This window comes from Phocoena sinus, chromosome 4 (genome assembly GCF_008692025.1).
Source record: "Phocoena sinus isolate mPhoSin1 chromosome 4, mPhoSin1.pri, whole genome shotgun sequence".
NCBI lineage: Eukaryota > Metazoa > Chordata > Mammalia > Artiodactyla > Phocoenidae > Phocoena > Phocoena sinus.
The window spans coordinates 13,987,918-14,013,580 of NC_045766.1; positions in this window are offsets into that span (position 1 = coordinate 13,987,918).

The following is a 25,663-nucleotide window of genomic DNA, read 5'->3' on the forward strand; positions in this document are numbered from 1 at the left end:
TTTATATATATTTAATTTGCAAAAGTATAAAGTGAATTTTGGCCAGAGTTATCATTGTGAGTGCTGAGTGTGTGTGTGTGGAGACACTGTATATGTGAATCTACTGTTGGATGTGCAACTGGGCTTGCACCAGCATTCAGATGAGATGCTTGCTACATGCCACCTTGGAATTCCAAAGTAACCTCAATGCCAATATCAGATTCTTCCTTTATTCCTCTACCTTTTCTTCTTCCCCTGATTTCTTTTCATTTCTTCTATCTTTCCACTATATTTCTTGTTTTGCTACTGCTTGAGAGGTCACTGAAAAACAATAGTAGGAAGTGTAATATAGGGAGAGAATAGAGAATGAAGCCTTTATTTTGCATAGTCTGAAAAAAGATAAATTGCTTATATCTGTTCCCCAAAGAAGGCAGAATAAAAATAGCTTTGTATAAAAAAAAATTTTTTTTCCAACCAAAAAATGTCCAGGACCAGATGGCTACACGGTGAATTCTATCAAACATTTAGGGAAGAGCTGTACCCATCTTTCTCAAACTCTTCCAAAAAATTGCAGAGGAAGGAACACTCCCAAACTCATTGTATGAGGCCATCATCACCTGGTACCAAAACCAGACAAAGATACTACAAAAGAAGAAAATTACAGACCAATATCACTGATGAATATAGATGCAAAAATCCTCAACAAAATACTAGCAAACAGAATCCAACAACTCATTAAAAGGATCATACACCATGATCAAGTGGGATTTATCCCAGGGATGCAAAGATTCTTTAATATACGCAAATCAAGCAAAGTGATACACCATATGATCATCTCAATAGATGCAGAAAAAGCTTTTGACAAAATTCAACACCGGGGCTTCCCTGGTGGCACAGTGGTTGAGAGTCCGCCTGCCGATGCAGGGGACGCGGGTTCGTGCCCCCGTCCGGGAAGATCCCACATGCCGCGGAGCGGCTGGGCCCGTGAGCCATGGCCGCTGAGCCTGCGCGTCCGGAGCCTGTGCTCCGCAACGGGAGAGGCCACAGTGGTGCGAGGCCTGCGTACCGAAAAAAAAAAAAAAAAACAAAAAAAAAAAAAATGAAAAACCATTTATGATAAAAAGTCTCCAGAGAGTGGGCACAGAGGGAAACTACCTCAACAGATTAAAGGCCACATATGACACACCCACAGCAAACATCATTCTCAGTGATGAAATACTGAAAGCATTTCCTCTGAGATCAGGAAAAAGACAAGGATGACCACTCTCATCACTATTATTCAACATAGTTTTGGAAGTCCCAGCCACAGCAATCAGAGAGGAAAAAGAAATACAAAATTGGAAAATAAGAAGTAAAACTGTAACTGTTTGCAGATGACATGATACTATACATAGAGAATCCTAAAGATGCCCCCAGAAAACTACTAGAGCTATCAATGAATTTGGTAAAGTAGCAGGATACAAAATTAATGCACAGAAATCTCTTGCATTCCTATAAACTAATGATGAAAAATCTGAAAGAGAAATTAAGGAAACGCTCCCATTTATCATTGCAACAAAAGAATAAACTACCTAGGAATAAACCTACCTAAGGAGACAAAAGACCTGTATGCAGAAAACAATAAGACACTGATGAAAGAAATTAAAGATTATACCAAGAAATGGAGAGATATACCATGTTCTTGGATTGGAAGAATCAACAATGTGAAAATGACTATACTACCCAAAGCAGTCTACAGATTCCATGCAATCCCTATCATATTACCAATGGCAGCTTTTTCAGAACTAGAAAAAAGAATCTTAAAATTTGTATTGAGACACAAAAGAATCTTAAAATTTGTATTGAGACACAAAAGGAAAAGGAATGAAGCTGGAGGAATCAGACTCCCTGACTTCAGACTATACTACAAAGCTACAGTAATCAGACAATATTGTACTGGCCCCCAAACAGAAATATAGGTCAATGGAACAGGATAGAAAACCCAGAGATAAAACCACACACCTATGGTCAGCTAATCTATGAAAAAGGAGGCAAAGATATACAATGGAGAAAAGACAGTCTCTTCAATAAGTGGTGCTGGGAAAACTGGACAGCTACATGTTAAAGAATGAGATTAGAACATTCCCTAACACCATACACAAAAATAAATTCAAAATGGATTAAGGACCTAAATGTAAGTCCAGACACTATCAAACTCTTAGAGGAAAACTTAGGCAGAACACTCTATGACATAAATCACAGCAAAATCCTTTTTGACCCACCTCCTAGAGAAATGGAAATAAAAACAAAAATAAACAAATGGTACTTAATGAAACTTAAAAGCTTTTGCACAGCAAAGGAAATCATAAACAAGACGAAAAGACAACCCTCAGAATGGGAGAAAATATTTGGCAATGAAACAACTGACAAACGATTAACCTCCAATTTTAGTAGCAGCTCATGCAACTCAGTATCAAAAAAACAAACAACCCCATCCCAAAATGGGCAGAAGACCTAAATAGATATTTCTCCGAAGAAGATATACAGATTGCCAAGAAACACATGAAAGAATGCTCAATTTCACTAATTATTAGAGAAATGCAGATCAAAACCACAATGAGGTATCATCTCACACTTGTCAGTCAGAATGGCCATCATCAACAAATCTACAAACAATAAATGCTGGAGAGGGTGTGGAGAAAAGGGAACCCTCTTGCACTGTTGGTGGGAATGTAAATTGATACAGCCACTATGGAGAACAGTATGGAGGTTCCTTAAAAATCTAAAAATAGAACTACCATATGACCGAGAAATCCCACTCCTGGGTATATGCCATGAGAAAACCATCATTCAAAAAGAGTCATGTACAACAATGTTCATTGAAGCCCTATTTACAGTAGCCAGGGCATGGAAGCAACCTAAGTGCCCATCAGCAGATGAATGGTTAAAGAAGATGTGGCACATATATACAATGGAATACTACTCAGCCATACAAAGAAATGAAATTGAGTTATTTGTAGTTAGGTGGATGGACTTAGAGTCTGTCATACAGAGTGAAGTGAGTTAGAAAGAGAAAAACAAATACTGTATGCTAACACATATATATGGAATCTAAACAAAAAAGAAAAAAATGTTATGAAGAACCTAGGGGCAGGACAGGAATAAAGACGCAGATGTAGAAAATGGGCTTGAGGACACAGTGAGGGGTAAGCGTAAGATGGGGTGAAGTGAGAGAGTGGCATGGACTTATATATACTCCGAAATGTAAAATAGATAGCTAGTGGGAAGCAACTGCATAACACAGGGAGATCAACTCGGTGCTTTTTGACCACCGAAATGTAAAATAGATAGCTAGTGGGAAGCAACTGCATAGCACAGGGAGATCAACTCGGTGCTTTTTGACCACCTAGAGGGGTGGGATAGGGAGAGTGACAGGGAGGGAGATGCAAGAGGGCAGAGATATAAGCATATATATAGCTGATTCACTTTGTTATAAAGCAGAGACTAACACACCATTGTAAAGCAATTATACTCCATGAAAGATGTTAAAAATTTTTTTTTAAAAACTCTGTATCTCAGTTGTAACAACCACATTTTGCTACACATATGGCTCTATTTGTGGCTAGTGGCTCCCAAAATAGCACAGATATAAGACGCCTCCTTCAACACAAAGTTCTAACAGAAAGTTCTAACCATCCTAGTCTCAGGAGTTAGCTGATTGTCTATTTTATGTGACATTTTATATTATTTAGCTCATTTTTCATACTGAGAATGCCATTATATACTATTTATTTAACAATCCAGACAGAAAAACCTTTCCCCCCATCCATTCAGGAAAGCTGAAAGCTTTCTGTAATCAGTAAAACACGTATTGGGCAATTAAGATATTGTAAATTTTCATGTGGAAGATCAGAATCTAGAAGAACTGGCAGTCCAGATTTTTATATATGGAGGCCTAGTAAGACTTGCTTCTCTGTTTCCAAGACCCTTGCAAATATAGGCATTTCCACAGTCCCCTCTTCCTTTTTTTTTACACGTTTGGCGTCATTAAAGACAAAAAAAGTCAGTCTAATTTGGCCCAGGTCTTTTTGATTGTGTGAATTCCCTTGCTGAAAGGGCTCGCTTGCTGTCTGATGTCAAGCTTAAAGAGTTTATGTCTGGAGGAGCATCTCTCACTTGTTTTTCCTTCCTGGAGCCTCACATGCCTGTATCCTGTCCCAGAAGGCAGGACAGGGCTTGAAATCGCAGAGTAGATGAGGCAAGTGTAAGATCACAGGTAGGTTGATGAGTCCCTCATGACCTCACGTGCTATGTTTTAATTAGTGGAGCTTTTCTTATCTCCATGCCTGTATTTTAATTGCCCATGGGACAGCCTTGTTTCCAAGAAGTTTTGCAGAGTCTCCCTGAGGCCCAAGAATGATTTATTGCTGCTTATCCAAAGGTTCCAGATGGTTTTCTGTTACTGCAGATTTAACCGAAATCACAGTTACAGGTAAGAGACCTACAGTGAGAGGCCAATCTAATTGTCAGGCCTTTTACCAATTTCTAAATGTGTGAATCCATTCCCCTCCAGAGAGCCCTTTAAATGAGTAAATAATTTCTTGTATTTGTATAGTAATCATAGCTGGCATTGATGGAATTGCTTACATTGCACAAGGCAATGGGCTAAGATTTTTCCTCCCAACTGGATGAGGAGGGTTCTACTAATCTCTGTGCTCAGAGATTTAAGTAACCTATGGAATGTCACACAGTCAGGAAGGTGTAGGGTTGAGATTTGACCCCAGGCAGTCTGACTCGAGTATACATGTGTGGGTGCACTGTTCTATTAAATGCTTGATGTACTTTTCTATTCCATCTTCTTCACAGTCTTATAAGGTATTAAAGGGCCCAAAATAAAGCCAAAGAAATAAAGATCCCAACACCAGAGAAGTTAAATTTATAGCTCCTGAACAAATTGACCTTCTTGTCTTCAGACAAGACCATGCCCATTACATGCCATGACAGCTCCTCCTGGGGAATGGGCATAAATGTGAAAGGAGAGGGGAGAAGCATGGTCTCTGAAGGGAAGTCTGTATGTCAGACTCCTGTCAATAGACTACTTTCTTGGTCAAGGGTAGCAGAGACTCTGGTAACTCAGAAATGGGATTTTCTAAAGTTTTTCTAAACCTACGTTTGGGGCAAATGTGGATGGGGAATTTTATGGAAATACACCCAATAGGTTTAGTCTTCTGAAGCCAGGAGGTGGAGAGGGGCTGGGATCTAAGGCAGTTCAAGGTATTTCAGGAATCTGCCCTTGGACTCCACTGCCAGGACCAGCTTCTCTAGAGCATCCACTCTGCTCTAGGACGCCCACACCTGCCCCACACTACCAATCACCTTATTCTTCCTCTATTTTCAGTCCCCCAAACAAGAGAGGAACCCTGATGGCTCAGCAAATATCTCTCATTTCTGTTTGCACAGAACCTGCAGTGCCCAGGAGGACTTGCTATAGGCAGATGATTGGCTGTCTTTGTGTCAAGAGCTCACCCCGGCTCAATCTGCTGGGCTGGAGGGACAGTGGGACAGTGTAAGGACAGGTGGGGCAAAATACCCGGGCAATGTTGGTCTTCTAGACCAAACCTTCCGCAGAGCTAGTTCCCTCAGAAGGGACTGGGGTTCAGAGGCTCTGACATTAGTGTATCTTCTACAGAGAGAAAATATTGCACTTGTGTCTAGTGGGTGTCTATGTTTTGGGAGGTGATTTGTCAATATTCTCCAGGTTACATAATTACACAGCTAACCAGTCCAAAGTGCTCATTCCCTCCCACTCTCATTAGATTTAGGTAAAATTCCTATGCTAAAGTTTTTCACCTGGAAACTTCTGAGACTCTTAAGTCTCCCCAAAACATAGTAACACTGTTTCTGCAGATCCCATTTGGGATTTTGGTTGAGGCTTTCAGTCCTCAAATTCTTATTCTTTATTATCTTCTCTATCACATAATTATTCTCACATGTATTCTGAGAGTTACTAATGTTTTCTGCTGGCATTTACCCTACCTAGTGGTTCTCAGCTCTGGCTACAGGTTGGAATCAACTGGGAACTTTAAAAAAAAAAACTGCAGCCTGTGGCATACCTCTGAAAATTATGATTTAATTGTTTTGTGAAGGCCTGGGAACGTTTGAAAAACACCCCAGGTGATGTTGATGTGCACCCAGGGTCCATAACCAGTGTGGTCCTTGATTGGCAGCATCAGCAGCATCTGGGAATTTATTAGGAATTCAAATTTTGGGCCTTATCCCAGACCTGCTGATTTGGAAACATTCGGGGTGGAGCTCAGCAATCTGTGTTTTAAAAAGACCTCCATGTGATTCTGCTGCAGGCTAAAGTTTCAGAACCACTGGTCTACATGCAGTGTTTAATTTATTGTAACTCTTTATAGAACCATATCTCCAGCCTTTGAACTAAGCCTTTAGGATGGGGCCTCTTGAATCACGTTTTTCACACAGCTTAACTGACTTTCTAAGAGCTGCATTGGGCTGTCGTATGGCTTGACAGAAGGTTAATCGTTTTGATAATTTTGGCAATCTTCAGCTCATTTATTTAGGATTATTAATTACCAAAATAAAACAGCTAAGTCTAGTCCTCTCAGTGGGCTCCCTTTATTATTTCTTTTTGAACATGATTGTTTTCCTGATTGTTTCAGACAATCATTTTCTCCCCACACATGTTTCATGACATGATAAATCGGCCACGTATTAAGCAGCTGCTTGATCTAACTTCAGCTGCCCTGATAAGATTTTCCAGTTTTAGGGGGAGTAACAACACAATATTGTTTATCAAGATTTTTAACACTAAATATTTTTACAAACACATAGAGCGTAAGGTGCTTGCCATCAAAACAAACGCATGTTGCACAGGGTATCGCACAGGATCTAAAATTCAGGATGCAGTGCAGTCATTGTCATTGTATTGTAATGGTGTTATGAGACTGTCTGCCACTAAATACTGAGCTTCTGGGGGAGGGGGGTGCATATCTTATTCTTTTCCATTTGGCAGAGTGGCTGATGAGTAGTAAACACTGAGCACATTTGGTGAATGAACAAAAGAACAAATGAATGACAGCATCATTCAGTACTAGCTGGTCACGTCCACAGCTCGACGTGACAGAGCACAAGTACAGTTATTCTGACAGGGAGGGGGAAGGGTAAGCTGGGACGATGTGAGAGAGTAGCATTGACATATATACACTACCAAATGTAAAATAGATAGCTAGTGGGAATCAGCCACATAGCACAGGGAGATCAGCTTGGTGTTTTGTGACCACCTAGAGGGGTGGGATGGGGAGGGTGGGAGGGAGACGCAAGAGGGAGGGGATATGGGGATATATTTATACGTACAGCTGATTCAATTTGTTATACAAACAGAAACCAACACAACATTGTAAAGCAATTACATTCCAATAAAGATGTTAAAGGAAAAAAAATTACTAGAATTAAGAAGGAATCCAAATACATTGGTGGAAGGCAAGGTCTTTCCATCCCTGGGGACTGAGATATCTGGGGGAGGGTGAGATGGGGGGAGCTGTGGGAGTGGTCGCCCATTAGGAGCATATTCCCCCAAAGGTATCTTGACCATAGGTTATTTAAAGTTCTCTGTTTAAGGCTATGATTAGAAAGCACTGGAGCAGGTGAATTATCAAGAAAGTTCTCTAAAGGGGGCACCATATCAGCCCCCCAGGTCAGACCCTGGCTTCACATGTGACTGGGGTGAGGTGTGGAAAGAGAAGGTGGCTGCGGAGCTGGGAAGAAGGCTGAAAAGGAAGCTCTCCAAAGCATGAGGGTCGCCTCTGCAGGTCGGCCATTTTCCCCATCGCAGGTGAAGCTAAAGCAGCCGGACCTGATGCTGGGGGAGGGGGATTGGAGCAGCTGATTCTGAGATGGACGAGATGGCCCTTCTGGTAGCTCTCAGTCCTCACAGAATGTAGGAGAGTCCCTGAAGCAGTGGACATTAATAGGGAACGTTAGGCATATGAAGGTATTAGACTCAGAAAAGAACTTTCTTCCTCTGTGACCCGGGTATAGAGGCAGGGTGATGTGGTGGATGGCAAAGGACCTTGAGCTGAGAGAAACACAAAAAGAACCATTTTTGCACATTTTTAGCTTGGGACACAAGAACATTTTCCCTTGATACATGCTCTGAGGTCTCCTGATCGCTCTAGTCAACTTTCCCTTCAACTTGTGCTTCCTTCATACTTCCTCTCCCTCCACCAGCCTCCACACCATTTACTTCTGCTCCCTGTCCTCTCATCGTCCAATTCAACTCTCTCCAGCCCAGGGGCTGTCCTCTATTTCCGGTCCACTGGCACCAGGATGTGGTAGTTATCGACAATCTCTCACTATATAGTTTTCACGTGGGCTCCCAGCACACACAAAACATTTTCTTAACAGTCCCCAAAAGGGTTTCTGGTTATTATGAACATATGCAGGACAACTGGCCATTAGAAACTTCCTTTCAGTTCCTACTGTGGGCAACTATAGCTCCTGCCTCAGCGCCTTAGCTATTCCTCTCTCTGGAATCTTTGTCTCCTTTTTCACAGAGCTAATGCCCACTCATCCTTCAGATTTCAGTTCAACTGTAGTAATTGCAGTACAAGAGAAAATGATAATATGATATTTCAGTATTTATTTCAAGTTTTAAAATTGTTATTTTATTTTTCAAAAAGTGTCAGCATAGCATAGTGGTTAAAAGCACAGACTCTAGAGCCAGGCAGCCTACTTTTAAATCTCAACTCTGCCGTTTACTACTGTGTGACTTTGGGCAAGTTCCTTCACGTCTCTGAGCTTTAGTCTCCCCATCTGTAAATGGGAATAATACTAGTACCCACCTCATAGGATTGCTGTAAGTAACAAATAAATGGTACTTATTCTGACAATTGATTTGATTAAAAAATAGAAGCTTAATATTTAATACATTTCCAATACAAACATATTTAAGCCTATTACAAAAAGGAAATGATAATATTAATTTATGAAAAAACCTTTTGACATACATTATTCTGTTATAAAAATACAATTAATAGAAATGAAGTATTATAAATTGATGCAACATAAAAATGACTAAAGCTTGAGTAATAATAAAACATGCTGTAAAATAATTTTTGATCTTTTAAAAAAACAGTAGTCTTAAAAAACCAAAATGACAATCACATCATTATTGAAATTACAGAGTATTTTTGGGTAGGATTATGCAGTTGTTGGAAGCTCTGCTCTGTGAATGTCAAGAAAGGGATTTATAACTAGGACATTTTTTTTCTGACTTGTCTATCTTCAAATAATACCTTCTCTTAATCTCTTTTATTTTAATTTTTGAATTTTATTTTATTTATTTTTGTACAGTAGATTCTTATTAGTTATCTATTTAATACACATCAGTGTATACAACTCAATCCCAATCTCACAATTCATCACACACACCTCCCAACCCTTCGCCGCTTTCCCCCCTTGGTGTCCATACGTTGTTCTCTACATCTCTGTCTCAATTTCTGCCCTCCAAACCGGTTCATCTGTACCATTTTTCTAGGTTCCACATATATGCATTAATATACAATATTTGTTTTTCTCTTTCTGACTTACTTTACTCAGTATGACAGTATCTAGATTCATCCACATCTCTACAAATGACCCAATTTCGTTCCTTTTTATGGTGGAGTAATATTCCATTGTATATATGTACCACATCTTCTTTATCCAGTCATCTGTTAATGGGCATTTAGATTGTCTCCAAGACCGGGCTATTGTAAATAGTGCTGCAATGAACATTGGGGTGCATGTGTCTTTTTGAATTATGGTTTTCTCTGGGTATATGCCCAGTAGTGGGATTGCTGGGTCATATGGTAATTTTGCTTTTAGGTTTTTAAGGAAACTCCATACTGTTCTCCATAGTGGCTGTATCCATTTACATTCCCACCAACAGTGCAAGAGGGTTCCCTTTTCTCCACACCCTCTCCAGCATTTGCTGTTTGTAGATTTTCTGATGATGCCCATTCTAAGTGGTGTGAGTTGATACCTCATTGTAGTTTTGATTTGCATTTCTCTAATAATTAGTGATGTTGAGCAGCTTTTCATGTGCTCTTTGGCCATCTGTATGTCTTTGGAGAAATGTCTATTTAGGCCTTCCGCCCATTTTTGTTTTTTATTAGTTTTTTTAACATCTTTATTGGAGTATAATTACTTTACAATGGTGTGTTAGTTTCTGCTTTATAACAAAGTGAATCAGCTATACATATACATATATCCCCATATCTCTTCCCTCTTGCATCTCCCTCCCTCCCACCCTCCGTATTCCACCCCTCTAGGTGGTCACAAAGCACCGAGCTGATCTCCCTGTGCTATGCGGCTGCTTCCCACTAGCTATTTTACATTTGGTAGTGTATATATGTACATGCCACTCTCTCACTTTGTCCCAGCTTACCGTTCACCCTCCTCATGTCCTCAAGTCCATTCTCTACTAGGTCTGCATCTTTGTTCCTGTCCTGCTCCTAGGTTCTTCAGAATATATATATATATATATATATATATATATATATATTTAGATTCCATATATATATGTTAGCATACAGTATTTGTCTTTCTCCTTGTGACTTACTTCACTCTGTATGACAGACTCTAGGTCCATCCACCTGACTACAAATAACTCAATTTCATTTCTTTTTATGGCTGAGTAATATTCCATTGTATATATGTGCCACATCTTCTTTATCCATTAATATATTGATAGACACTTAGGTGGCTTCCATGTCCTGGCTATTGTAAATAGAGCTGCAATGAACATTGTGGTACATGACTCTTTTTGAATTATGGTTTTCTCAGGGTATATGCCCAGCAGTGGGATTACTGTGTCGTATGGTAGTTCTATTTTTAGTTTTTTAAGGAACCTCCAAACTGTTCTCCATAGTGGCTGTATCAATTTACATTCCAACCAACAGTGCAAGAGGGTTCCCTTTTCTCCACACCCTCTCCACTATTTATTGTTTATAGACATTTTTTTGCAGTACACAGGCCTCTCACTGTTGTGGCCTCTCCCGTTGTGGAGCACAGGCTCCGGATGCGCAGGCTCAGTGGCCATGGCTCACGGGCCTAGCTGCTCCGCGGCATAAGGGATCTTCCTGGACCAGGGTACGAACCCGTGTCCCCTGTATCGGCAGGCAGACTCTCAACCACTGCGCCACCAGGGAAGCCCTCTAGGTATTTTTTGATTTCCTCTTTGATTTCCTCAGTGATCTCTTGTTTTTTTAGTAATGTATTGTTTACCTCCATGTGTTTGTGTTTTTTACATTTCTTTCCCCTGTAATTGATTTCTAATATCATTGAGTTGTGGTCAGAAAAGATGCTTGATATGATTTCAATTTTCTTAAATTTACTGAAGCTTGATTTGTGACCCAAGATGTGATCTATCCTGGAGAATGTTGTATGTGCACTTGAGAAGAAAGTGTAATCTTCTGTTTTTGGTTGGAATGTCCTATAAATATCAATTAAATCTCTCTGGTCTATTGTGTCATTTAAAGCTTCTGTTTCCTTATTAATTTTCTGTTTGGATGATCTGTCCATTGGTGTAAGTGAGGTGTTATTGTCCCCCAATATTATTGTGTTACTGTCGTTTTCCTCTTTTATAGCTGTTAACAGTTGCCTTATGTATTGAGGTGCTCTTGTATTGGGTGCATATATATTTATAATTGTTATATCTTCTTCTTGGATTGATCCTTTGATCATTATGTAGTGTCCTTCCTTGTCTCTTGTAACATACTTTATTTTAAAGTCTAATTTTTCTGATAAGAGTATTGCTACTCCAGCTTTCTTTTGATTTCCATTTGCATGGAGTATCTTTTTCCATCCCCTCACTTTCAGTCTGTATGTGTCCCTAGGTCTGAAGTGGGTCTCTTGTAGATAGCATATATATAGGTCTTGTTTTTGTATCCATTCAGCGAGCTGGTGCCTTTTGGTTGGAGCATTTAATCCATTTATGTTTAAGGTAATTATCAATATGTATGTTCCTATTACCATCTTCTTAATTGTTTTGGGTTTTTTTTTTTGTAGGTCCTTTTCTTCTCTTGTGTTTCCCACTTAGAAAAGTTCCTTTAGCATTTGTTGTAGAGCTGGTTTGGTAATGCTGAATTCTCTTAGCTTTTGCTTGTCTGTAAAGCTTTTGATTTCTCCATTGAATCTGAATGAGATCCTTGCTGGGTAGAGTAATCTTGGTTGTAGGTTCTTCCCTTTCATTACTTTAAATATGTCATACCACTCCCTTATGGCTCGTAGAGTTTCTGCTGAGAAATCAGCTGTTAATCTTATGGGAGTTCCTTTGTATGTTGTCATTTTTTCCCTTGCTGCTTTCAATAATTTTTCTTTGTCTTTAATTTTTGCCAATTTGATTACTATGTGTCTTGGCGTGTTTCTCCTTGCATTTATCCTGTATAGGAATTCCTGCACTTCCTGTACTTGCATGGCTATTTCCTTTCTCATATTAGGGAAGTTTTCAACTATAATCTTTTCAAGTACTTTCTTGGGTCCTTTCTTTCTCTCTTCTCCTTCTGGGACCCCTTTAATGCCGATGTTGTTGTGTTTAATGTTGTCCCAGAGGTCTCTTATGCTGTCTTCATTTCTTTTCATTCTTTTTTCTTTATTCTGTTCTGCAGCAGTGAATTCCACCATTCTGTCTTCCAGGTCACTTATCCATTCTTTTGCCTCAGTTATTCTGCTATTGATTCCTTCTAGTGTGTTTTTCGTTTCAGTTGTTGTGCTGTTCATCTCTGTTTGCTTGTTCTTTAATTCTTCTAGATCTTTGTTAAACATTTCTTGCATCTTCTCGATCTTTGCCTCCATTCTTTTTCCGAGGTCCTGGATCATCTTCACTCTCATTAATCTGAATTCTTTTTCTGGATGTTTGCCTACCTCCACTTCATTTAGTTGTTTTTCTGGGGTTTTATCTTGTTCCTTCATCTGGTACATAGCCCTCTGCCCTTTCATCTTGTCTATCTTTCTGTGAATGTGGTTTTTGTTCCACAGGCTGCAGGATTGTAGTTCTTCTCGCTTCTGCTGTCTGCCTTCTGGTGGATGAGGCTATCTAAGAGGACTGTGCAAGTTTCCTAATGGGAGGGACTGGTGGTGGGTAGAGCTGTGTGTTGCTCTGGTGGGCAGAGCTCAGTAAAACTTTAATCCGCATGTCTGCTGATGGGTGGGGTTGAGTTCCCTCCCTGTTGGTTGTTTTGCCTGAGACAACCCTACACTGGAGCCTACCTGGGCTCTTTTGTGGGGCTAATGGCGGACTCTGGGAGGGTTCACGCCAAGTAGTACTTCCCAGAACTTCCACTGCCAGTGTCCTCGTCCTCAGAGTAAGACACAGCGAAACCCCACCTCTGCAGGAGACCCTCCAACACTAGCAGGTAGGTCTGGTTCAGTCTCCCTTGAGGTCACTGTTCCTTCCCCTGGGTCCCGATGCACACACTACTTTGTGTGTGTGCCCTCCAAGTGTGGAGTCTCTGTTTCTCCCAGTCCTGTCAAAGTCCTGCAATCAAATTCCTCTAGCCTTTGAAGTCTTATTCTTTAGGAATTCCTTCTCTCATTATCAGACTCCCAGGTTGTGAAGCCTGATGTGGGGCTCAGAACCTTCACTCTGGTGGGTGGACTTCTGTGGTATAAGTGTTCTCCAGTTTGTGAGTCACCCAACCAGCAGTTATGGGGTTGATTTTATTGTGATTGCGCCCCTCCTACCATCTCACTGTGTCTTCTCCTTTGTCTGTCTTTGGATGTGGAGTGTCCTTTTTGCTGAGTTCCAGTGTCTTCCTGTCTGTGACTGTTCAGTAGTTAGCCATGACCCTGGTGCTTTTGCAAGAGGAAGTGATTGCATGTCCTTATACTCTGCCAACTTGAACCAGTCTCCCCTCTTAAACTCTTAATTGATGGCTTTGAGAAGATATTTTTGAACATTGCCCCCCCATAGGAACTTTAAAATTTTTCTCCCCACAGAATCTTATTTTTTTTTAATGATATTGCAGTAGAGTTTTTGTTTCAAAGAAAGCATTTCTGGTTCATTTTTTATCATCCCTAGATTTCCCATGTTTAATTAAAGATTCTAAGGCAGTTATCTGTAAATGTAGACACTGCTGCCTTCCTCTTTCACTTTTCCACAAGGTCTTTGTCCACTGTCATTTCTCTTTTGTCTTGAAGATCCTGGAAGATAAAAAACACTTTCAAAATTTTAATGTAGAATACAACTCTGGGTATTTCTCAAGACACATATGACTCTGTTTTCAATTATTTTTTCAAGATCCCAGCATAACAACATTATGCCAGCAAAATATGAGCATTTTGGTATTTAAGACAAGGTTCACTGGATTCAAGAATACCACAGACAGGTTTTGTAATCAATACTCCAACATCATTTCCTTGTGGAATTCTCTTTCCCTACTCCTCAAACTAGATTAAGTCTCTATGTTATTATCCAGAGGTCTGCAAACTATGGAAGGGCCAAATTCAGTCTGCCTCCTATTTTTGTAAATAAAGTTTTATTGGAACACAGACACATCCATTCTTTTCCATATTGTCTATGACATGTTTTGTAATACAGTGTCAGGGTTGGGTAGTTGCAACTGAGACTGCAAGGCCCTCAAGCCTAAAATATTTACTCTTTGATCCTTCCCAGAAAATGTTTGCCAATTATTGGCTGTGTATACCTTTCCTTCAAAATCCTAATGTAACTTGTAATGATATATCATGTGATATTTTATTAATGTTTGTCTCTCACTCTATTTAAGCTCCATGAGAGCAAAAACTATGTTTATTATCCTCACTATTACATTCCCAGAATGTAGACTAATGTTGGCACATAGTAGTTGCCCAATAAATGCTTGTTAGTTAAATAAGTAGATTATTTTTTTAAAAAATTTATTGGAGTATAGTTGACGTACAATGTTGTGTTAGTTTCAGGTGTACAGCAAAGTGATTCAGTTTTATATATATGTATAAAACTGATTATATATATATATATATCCATTCTTTTTCAGATTCTTTTCCCATGTAGGTTATTACAGAAAATTGAGTAGAGTTTCCTGTGCTATACAGTAGGTCCTTATTAGTTATGTACTTTATATATAGTAGTGAGTATATACTAATTTATCACTTCCCCCACATTTCCCCTTTGGTAACCATAAGTTTGATTTCAAGATCTCTGTCTGTTTTGTAAATAAGTTCATTCATATCAGTTTTATTAGATTACACATATAAGTGATAACATATGATATTTGCCTTTCCCTGTCTGACTTAATTCACTTAGTATGATCATCTTCAGGTCCATCCATGTTGCTGCAAATGACAATATTTTGTTCTTTTTTATGGCTAAATAATATTCCATTATAAAATAATTAGATTATTGAAGATGATAATTTGGAAGCAAGTACTGCCTCTGGGATAAATCTACATTTCTGTTTAAACTTGTGAGATATAATGTTGAAGGCTAAATGGGATAATACACAAACTGCTCAGCATCATGTCTAGAACATGGAATGTGCTAAATAAATGGTAGTTCTTATTATGTAAAAGTCCTCCATATCTCCTTTGAAAAAACCCTATGAAGCCATTGCCACCAGGGAACAGCCTTATAAATACACAAAAAAATTAGGCAGTGCATTCATTTCTAGGGACATGTTTATTAAGTAGCTACTCCATGCCTGGAGAAGCCACTTTTCTTATTTCATGGCTTCTGAGTTTTAACCATTCTGCTATTTTTCAGTAAGCTTTTGCCAATGATGTGTTTTCTAGAAAAATGACCAGTGGAGAAGTCAGCAGCCTTACCAAAGAACATGTCAGTTCTTCATTTCTTTGCTTACTGACCAGAGCTGTGCACTGTAATTGCCCAGGGAACTGTTGAAGATACTGATATCTGGCCTCCTCTCCAGAGGTTCTGGTTTCAGTGGTCCAGGGTGGTGCTTTTAAAGCTTCCCAGGTGATTCTAGTATGCGACCAGGAGTGAGAGTGTCAGTTAAGAGGCGTTCAATGAACACTTGGTCTGAGAGACTGAATATACAAACAGATAGTGGCCAGATCATATATAACAAAAGAACTCTGACTCACGGCCTCTGCTTCTACTGATGTAGAAGGATCAGGACTTAGTCAATAACTTCCTGCCCCCCCACCCCACCTCCCTGTCCCCAACTCAGGACCAACCAGAGAAAGTCAAACATACTCCCCAAACAAACAAATCAGATAGAACGCACTGATTCTAGTCAGCCTGCCTCTAACATCCCCTTGCTAACAACCTCCAAACAGGGCATAAATGATGTCTCCTTTTTTCTTCAGTATAAAACTTTCTTACTCCCCGCTTGTGTTTGAATTTCTGCCAAATGCAAGGGATGGTGGCTGACTCCTTTGTTATACCAAACTCTGAATAAATAGTCTCTTTTTTCTCATTTAGGTGGTCATAATTTATATCCACAGTGCTATTGCTCTTGTTACTGTAACCAGCATTGCACATATAAATAACATACTTTGGCATCTCTTACAAACAGGAGATTCAAATAACAAAATCCCACTGGGATTAGCCTAGGTAAAAAGTGGAATGAATATAAGGATTCAAGGGTGTCTCAGAAAATCCAAGGGCAGGGACCAGTTGGGTCTCAGGAACCTAGGAATGAAGGATATTGGGAAACAGGAAATTTTTCCTCTCTGTCCATTGTTCCCATTTTTCTCTGTGCATCTGCTTAATTCTTTCTCCTTGGTTTAAATCACTTGTCTCTATTTTTCAGTCCACATGGCAGAATAACCATTGCAGCAACTCCCAGGTTTGCATCTCCTCAACTAAAGGCAGAAGAACTAGACCAACTGAAATCTCTTATTCTACATTTCCAGGGAGGGATATCATTGACCCAATGCTGGGGAGGTTCCTTTTCCTGCTGCCCCACTGTAACCATGTGGATTGCTGGGAGGAGGTCACTTCCCACAGGAAATAGGGAGGGCTGCTGTGGGAGACGCTTGAGCAATACAACCTTAATAATAAAAAAGCAGTTGCATTTAAATTCTAGACTTTTACTGAACCCTTGGTTCAGTTGTTTCTCAGCTCCCTAGTGAGTTCAGTCTCCTCTGGCAAGGCTCACTTTGTATAACTTGTTCTTGCAGCTCCACTCTCAGACATCTTAGGGTCGTTTGAATGTTTTTAAGGAAAATTGTCCCTGAGAGACCATGGTGCCTCAGGGGGCCTTTATGGATGCCTTTCTACTTTATGTGCCCATAGAAATGTGCCAGTTGTGTCCATGCCCCTGCCATCTCCCAGTGTCCTCTAGGAGTCTTCTTCACCCATTACTTGATGAGCGGTGCCCCTGCCTAAACAACTGCTATGATCCATGCTATACTTTGAGGGGTCTTTATGTGCTCGAATCATCTTGCCCAGCAGACCTAGGGTTTGGAGCAACCCAACTTCCCACTGCACCTATCTCTACTCATCCAAAATAATGCTCTTCTCCCTCACTTGCCCCTTACTTCATGAACCCACAGGGACGCAGATTCAACAGGGAGGTACTAGGGATAGAGTGAGAGAGAATTTTTTGATGTGAAATGAGATCAGAGCCCAGTCCTAATCAACTCACACTCTAAATTCTGGGCAACACATGGAGGCAATTAAGCATAAGTTTGTGCCATTTGCTTTGTAGGTGAATATAAATTGCAAAGACTAGACTTTTTGAGACACTGTGCTCAAGGCAAAACTAGGGATACTGTGCTTCCTCCATCAACTCACATAAGCGTAAGTACAGAGGAGCCCATAGGATTAAGTCCAGAATTGATACATTCAAAGGAAGCTTAGAGAAAAGTACGGCCTCAAATGTTTCAGCCACTATAACCTTGAAACTCTGCCCTGAATCTTGACATCAAAGATTTATTGAAGACTTGACACATTTGCCATTATGGAAGTAACATATTTTTACTTTTTTCAACTGTGAAGTTCAATTAAGATTTTCTTATGTGAAATCAAACAGGTGCCTACTCCTTAAACTTCTAGCTTTAAACAAGCAGCAATAGTCAGTCTGCTTTGATGTTTCCTAATCTCTAAGCAGAGAGAACAGGAGCAAAGATATCCTGGAGTTTTGTGTTGACTGTGTAATTGCAGGGTTCACAGTCTCTCTGCCCTTTTCAAGGTCTTGGGGACTATCTGATCTGACACTTCCCAAGCCAGATATTTGAGGACACCTTGTGAAAGACTGTCTCTCCCTTTCATTTCCCACCCCCATCCTGGAATGTTTTACATGAGTTTGCAGTGCATCTGACCCTTCACTGGGAAGGAGCCCTAGGCCCTTAGAGCCAGAGGCCAATGAGACCCAGCTGAGAGGGATTGTGTTTCCATTCCTCTACTTACTCATATAGGCTGAGCAAGACAAAGATGTTTTTGAGCCTCAATTTCTTCTTCAGTCAGATAGGAATATTGTGGGAAACAGTGTATGTTCTGCCCACCTCATAGGGAATCAAATGATAATCAAAAGAAATCCCAATGTGGAAGTCCTAAAACCATTTATTGAGCACCTACTGTAAGCTATGTACTCTACCAGGGCCTGGGGATACAATGATGGAGCAAATATAGACACGGTCTTTTCCCAGATGGGTTTACTTGAGTCTACTGGGGAAATTAGATTTTAAGTTTTAAAAGTCACACAAGCAAATGTAAACTTTAACCATGACTAATGTCCCAAGGCAGAGGTATATGGTGCTGTGAGAGGCTGTAGGAGGGAGATCTGATCTAGGTTGGAGGTTAGAGAAGCCTTTGTTACTGTTGTGATAATGAAGCTATAACCTGAAGGGAAAATAGGGAGCAACTAGAGGCAGAGATAGAGGAGAGTATTCCAGACATTGGGAACAGCAGGTACAAAGGCCCATAAAGAGAAAATACAGAATGTACACAAGGGTCTGAAAGATCACGTGAAAGGGCCACTGGCACCTCGCTCTGTCATCATTATTGTTAAGGGTACACACTGCATACACAGTCAGAGGGGAAAATAAAGGGAACTCCGCATCATGAGATGACCACAAAAATCAGAAACATCCTGTCTAATCCTAGTTCACAAAATGAATAAAGCCTTGAGCCCCTTCCTGAGAGTTGAAAACAACTTTATCTCTGACTTTATCTCTGACTTTTACAACTTTGATGTCTTCAGAAGTACAATGACCCTTGAAGATATGATAATCAAGTGAGGAACTTCTGTTTTTTGAGCAATGAAAATGATAACCAGACTGAGTATAGCTTCATGGTATTTTTCTTTAAATACACACTTGATCCTTTATTCAGGGTGTCACATTTCCTTGAAGGTTAGATTCTCTTGCAAACATTGCAAGAAACATTTCTTACTTGAAATGCCCACACCACCAGCTTGAATCTCCCTCTGGGTTTTCCCTTGACAGTGTTATGTGGCTGGAATTGCCAGAAGTGAGGCTGGGCAGATTTAGGTGAAGCCAGCTCACAAAGAGTTCTGCAGGCCGGCTTCAGAAATCTTGCCTTTACCTTGAAATCAAGGGGGAAGCCATGGTGGGAAGGGGGCATGATCTCTTTGAGACCATCACTGTGCCTGCAGAGTGAAGAGTGCATTAGAGAGCAACAGAGTAAGTGCAAATGGACAAGTTTGGAGGCCACTGTAGTAACCGAGTTGAAAGAAGATAGAGGCTCGTCATAGGGTGGTGACAGAGATGGTGGGATGGAAATAAGAGAATGGAATTAGAAGATATTTAGGCGATACAGTGAACAGGACTTGATTCTGGACTGAGAACCAGTAGGATGGTGAAGACATGTCCTGAACAGGGAAGCACTAGGAGAAGGACAGGCTTGGGGTCTTGCAAAATTCCATATACATATAAAGTGTGATTCTCATTTTCCAGGGATTCAGGAATTTCTCAGAGGAAGATACTGTTGTACTTCATTCCAAACCACACAGTGCCTTCCCAACATCCCCAAATCTGAGTGTGAAATCCATTAAACTCTCTGATGGAATGAGCAGAATTCATTCCTTGGTCAACGCCACTACTATATCTCCTTGGAGAATTCATCTAAATATATCTATCCCTCGGGGCCAGGAGAGATGAGGTATTAAGCCACCATCCTTCTCTATTAAAAACTCCTTATGTTTACTTGACATTGAAAATTTTACAAAGTGTCTTATCACAGTGCTACTCAAAGTGTGGTCTCCAGAAGGCAGCGACAGCATCACCTGGGAGCTTGTTAGTAGTGCAGATATTAAGACCCTCTGAATCGGAAACTCAGTTTGTATGTCTTGGGGGAGAGGAGTCAGCAATCTGTGGTTTGACAAGCTCTCCATGTGATTATGATGTACTCACTCAAGTTTGAGAGGCATTGCATATCATACAACATCTCTTCCTTGCTTAGCAACAATTGTGGAAGGTGGATATTATTACCATCCCTGTTTCACTAAGGAAGAACTGAGGCTCTGAGAGGTTAAGCGACTTCCTTAAACATGCAGTAGGTGGCGGCAAAGGTAGAAAGCCAGTCCACAGGTTCTAAATCTACATTTAGTGCCTATCACAGGCTTCTTCCTTGAAATGAATGCAAGGACTTTGAGGGAAAAGATGTGTAAGTTTTGATGGGGACCGAGAATGGGAAGGTGGGTTTAGAGGAGAGGGAAGGATATCCTACTTTACACCAAATAATAAACCACGAGATTATATTCTTCTGCTTAGGGAGGGTCTCACAAGTGGGAGCAGGAGTGTGCTGGAGCCAGCTGGTACCAGCTCACGAGAGCCAGTAACGTACATCTCTTCCAAACTCTGCATTCAGTGACGACTGAACTGGTAGGTTATAAATGACATTTAGATGGGAATATTTACACCATAGAAAATGGCAAACACTACAAATCAAGGCTCCTCACCCCAACTCTCAAGAACTGGTTGTTAAATATTTACCAGCATACCCCTGGATGGGAGTCAGAAGATCTCAGAGACAAGGTATCATAAAATAGGGAAGGGATTGATAGAGAAGTGGGGCATGTCACTATTATCCAGGTAAATTGTTGCTGATTGTAATTATAAACTATATGTTTCACCTATGGATTATGATAACTGGCAACAAATAAACCAATCTTAAACCACATGCTTCTAGCTAAGCTAACCAAATCAAGACGGGAAAAACTTTTTTCTTTTTTTAATTTTTTTTATTTTATTATTATTTTTTTTAACCATCTTTATTGGGGTATAATTGCTCTACAATGGTATGTTAGTTTCTGCTTTATAACAAAGTGAATCAGCTATACATATACATATGTTCCCATATGTCTTCCCTCTTGCATCTCCCTCCCTCCCACTCTCTCCATCCCACCCCTCCAGGCTGTCCCAAAGCCCCGAGCTAATATCCCTGTGCCTTGCGGCTGCTTCCCCCTAGCTATCTACCTTACTACTTTTGTTAGTGTGTGTATGTCCATGACTCTCTCTCGCCCTGTCAAAACTAACCCTTCCCCCTCCCCATATCCTCAAGTCCGTTCTCCAGTAGGTCTGCGTCTTTATTCCTGTCTTACCCCTAGGTTCTTCATGACATTTTTTCCCTTAAATTCCATATATATGTGTTAGCATACGGTATTTGTCTTTTTCTTTCTGACTTACTTCACTCTGTATGACAGACTCTAGGTCTATCCAGCTCATTACAAATAACTCAATTTCATTTCTTTTTAAGGCTGAGTAATATTCCATTGTGTATATGTGCCACATCTTCTTTATCCATTCGTCCGATGATGGGCGCTTAGGTTCTTTCCATCTCTGGGCTATTGTAAACAGAGCTGCAATGAACATTTTCGTACATGACTCTTTTTGAATTTTGGTTTTCTCAGGGTATATGCCCAGTAGTGGGATTGCTGGGTCATATGGTAATTCTATTTGTAGTTTTTTAAGGAACCTCCATACTGTTCTCCATAGTGGCTGAACCAATTCACATTCCCACCAGCAGTGCAAGAGTGTCCCCTTTTCTCCACACCCTCTCCAGCATTTATTGTTTCTAGATTTTTTGATGATGGCCATTCTGACTGGTGTGAGATGATATCTCATTGTAGTTTTGATTTGCATTTCTCTAATGATTAATGATGTTGATCATTCTTTCATGTGTTTGTTGGCATTCTGTATATCTTCGTTGGAGAAATGTCTGTTTAGGTCTTCTGCCCATTTTTGGATGGGGTTGTTTGTTTTTTTGTTATTGAGCTGCATGAGCTGCTTGTAAATTTTGGAGATTAATCCTTTGTCAGTTGCTTCATTTGCAAATGTTTTCTCCCATTCTGAGGGTTGTCTTTTGGTCTTGATTATGGTTTCCTTTGCTGTGCAAAAGCTTTGAAGTTTCATTAGGTCCCATTTGTTTGTTTTTGTTTTTATTTCCATTACTCTAGGAGGTGGGTCAGAAAGGATCTTGCTGTGATTTATGTCATAGAGTGTTCTGCCTATGTTTTCCTCTAAGAGTTTGATAGTTTCTGGCCTTACATTTAGGTCTTTAATCCACTTTGAGCTTATTTTTGTGTATGGTGTTAGGGAGTGATCTAATCTCATACTTTTACATGTACCTGTCCAGTTTTCCCAGCACCATTTATTGAAGAGGCTGTCCTTTCTCCACTGTACATTCCTGCCTCCTTTATCAAAGATAAGGTGTCCATATGTGCGTGGGTTTATCTCTGGGCTTTCTATCCTGTTCCACTGATCTATCTTTCTGTTTTTGTGCCAGTACCATACTGTCTTGATTACTGTTGCTTTGTAGTATAGTCTGAAGTCAGGGAGCCTGATTCCTCCAGCTCCTTTTTTCATTCTCAAGATTGCTTTGGCTATTCGGGGTCTTTTGTGTTTCTATACAAATTGCGAAATTTTTTGTTCTAGTTCTGTGAAAAATGCCAGTGGTAGTTTGATAGGGATTGCATTGAATCTGTAGATTGCTTTGGGTAGTAGAGTCATTTTCACAATGTTGATTCTTCCCATCCAAGAACATGGTATATCTCTCCATCTATTTGTATCATCTTTAATTTCTTTCATCAGTGTCTTATAATTTTCCGCATACAGGTCTTTCGTATCCTTAGGTAGGTTTATTCCTAGATATTTTATTCTTTTTGTTGCAATGGTAAATGGGAGTGCTTTCTTGATTTCACTTTCAGATTTTTCATCATTAGTATATAGGAATGCCAGAGATTTCTGTGCATTAATTTTATCCTGCTACTTTACCAAATTCATTGATTAGCTCTAGTAGTTTTCTGGTAGCATCTTTAGGATTCTCTATGTATAGTATCATGTCATCTGCAAACAGTGACAGCTTTACTTCTTCTTTTCCGATTTGGATTCCTTTTATTTCCTTTTCTTCTCTGATTGCTGTGGCTAAAACTTCCAAAACTATGTTGAATAAGAGTGGTGAGAGTGGGCAAACTTGTCTTGTTCCTGATCTTAGTGGAAATGCTTTCAGTTTTTCACCATTGAGGATGATGTTGGCTGTGGGCTTCTCATATATGGCCCTTATTATGTTGAGGAAAGTTCCCTCTATGCCTACTTTCTGGAGGGTTTTTATCATAAATGGGTGTTGAATTTTGTCAAAAGCTTTCTCTGCATCTATTGAGATGATCATATGGCTTTTCTCCTTCAATTTGTTAATATGGTTTATCACATTGATAGATTTGCGTATATTGAAGAATCCTTGCATTCCTGGAATAAACCCCACTTGATCATGGTGTATGATCCTTTTAATGTGCTGTTGGATTCTGTTTGCTAGTATTTTGTTGAGGATTTTTGCATCTATGTTCATCAGTGATATTGGCCTGTCGTTTTCTTTCTTTGTGACATCCTTGTCTGGTTTTGGTATCAAGGTGATGGTGGCCTCGTAGAAGGAATTTGGGAGTGTTCTTCCCTCTGCTATATTTTGGAAGAGTTCGAGAAGGATAGGTGTTAGCTCTTCTCTAAACGTTTGATAGAATTCACCTGTGAAGCCATCTGGTCCTGGGCTTTTGTTTGTTGGAAGATTTTTAATCACAGTTTCAATTTCAGTGCTTGTGATTGGTCTGTTCATATTTTCTATTTCTTCCTGATTCAGTCTTGGCAGGTTGTGCATTTCTAAGAATTTGTCCATTTCTTCCAGATTGTCCATTTTATTGGCATAGAGTTGCTTGTAGTAATCTCTCATGATTTTTTTTATTTCTGCAGTGTCAGTTGTTACTTCTCCTTTTTCATTTCTAATTCTATTGATTTGAGTCTTCTCCCTTTTTTTCTTGATGAGTCTGGCTAGTGGTTTATCTATTTTGTTTATCTTCTCAAAGAACCAGCTTTTAGTTTTATTGATCTTTGCTATCGTTTCCTTCATTTCTTTTTCATTTATTTCTGATCTGATTTTTATGATTTCTTTCCTTCTGCTAGCTTTGGCGCTTTTTTGTTCTTCTTTCTCTAATTGCTTGAGGTGCAAGGTTAGGTTGTTTATTCGAGATGTTTCCTGCTTCTTAAGGTGGGCTTGTATTGCTATAAACTTCCCCCTTAGAACTGCTTTTGCTGCATCCCATAGGTTTTGGGTCGTTGTGTCTCCATTGTCATTTGTTTCTAAGTATTTTTTTATTTCCTCTTTGATTTCTTCAGTGATCACTTCATTATTAAGTAGTGTATTGTTTAGCCTCCATGTGTTTGTATTTTTTACAGATCTTTTCCTGTAATTGATATCTAGTCTCATGGCGTTGTGGTCAGAAAAGATACTTGATACAATTTCAGTTTTCTTAAATTTACCAAGGCTTGATTTGTGACCCAAGATATGATCTATCCTGGAGAATGTTCCATGAGCACTTGAGAAAAATGTGTATTCTGTTGTTTTTGGATGGAGTGTCCTATAAATATCAATTAAGTCCATCTTGTTTAATGTATCATTTAAAGCTTGTGTTTCCTTATTTATTTTCATTTTGGATGATCTGTCCATGGGTGAAAGTGGGGTGTTAAAGTCACCTACTATGAATGTGTTACTGTTGATCTCCCCTTTTATGGCTGTTAGTATTTGCCTTATGTATTGAGGTGCTCCTATGTTGGGTGCATAAATATTTACAATTGTTATATCTTCTTCTTGGATCGATCCCTTGATCATTATGTAGTGTCCTTCTTTGTCCCTTTTAATAGTCCTTATTTTAAAGTCTGTTTTGTCTGATATGAGAATTGCTACTCCAGCTTTCTTTTGGTTTCCATTTGCATGGAATATCTTTTTCCATCCCCTTACTTTCAGTCTGTATGTGTCTCTAGGTCTGAAGTGGGTCTCTTGTAGACAGCATATATAAGGGTCTTGTTTTTGTATCCATTCAGCCAATCTGTGTCTTTTGGTGGGAGCATTTAGTCCATTTACATTTAAGGTAATTATCGATATGTATGTTCCTATTCCTATTTTCTATATTGTTTTGGGTTCGTTACTATAGGTCGTTTCCTTCTCTTGTGTTTCTTGTCTAGAGAAGTTCCTTTAGCATTTGTTGTATAGCTGGTTTGGTGGTGCTGAACTCTCTCAGCTTTTGCTTGTCTGTAAAGGTTTTAATTTCTCCATCAAATCTGAATGAGATCCTTGCTGGGTAGAGTAGTCTTGGTTGCAGGTTTTTCTCCCTCATCACTTTCAGTATGTCCTGCCACTCCCTTCTGGCTTGTAGGGTTTCTGCTGAGAGATCAGCTGTTAACCTTATGGGGATTCCCTTGTGTGTTATTTGTTGTTTTTCCCTTGCTGCTT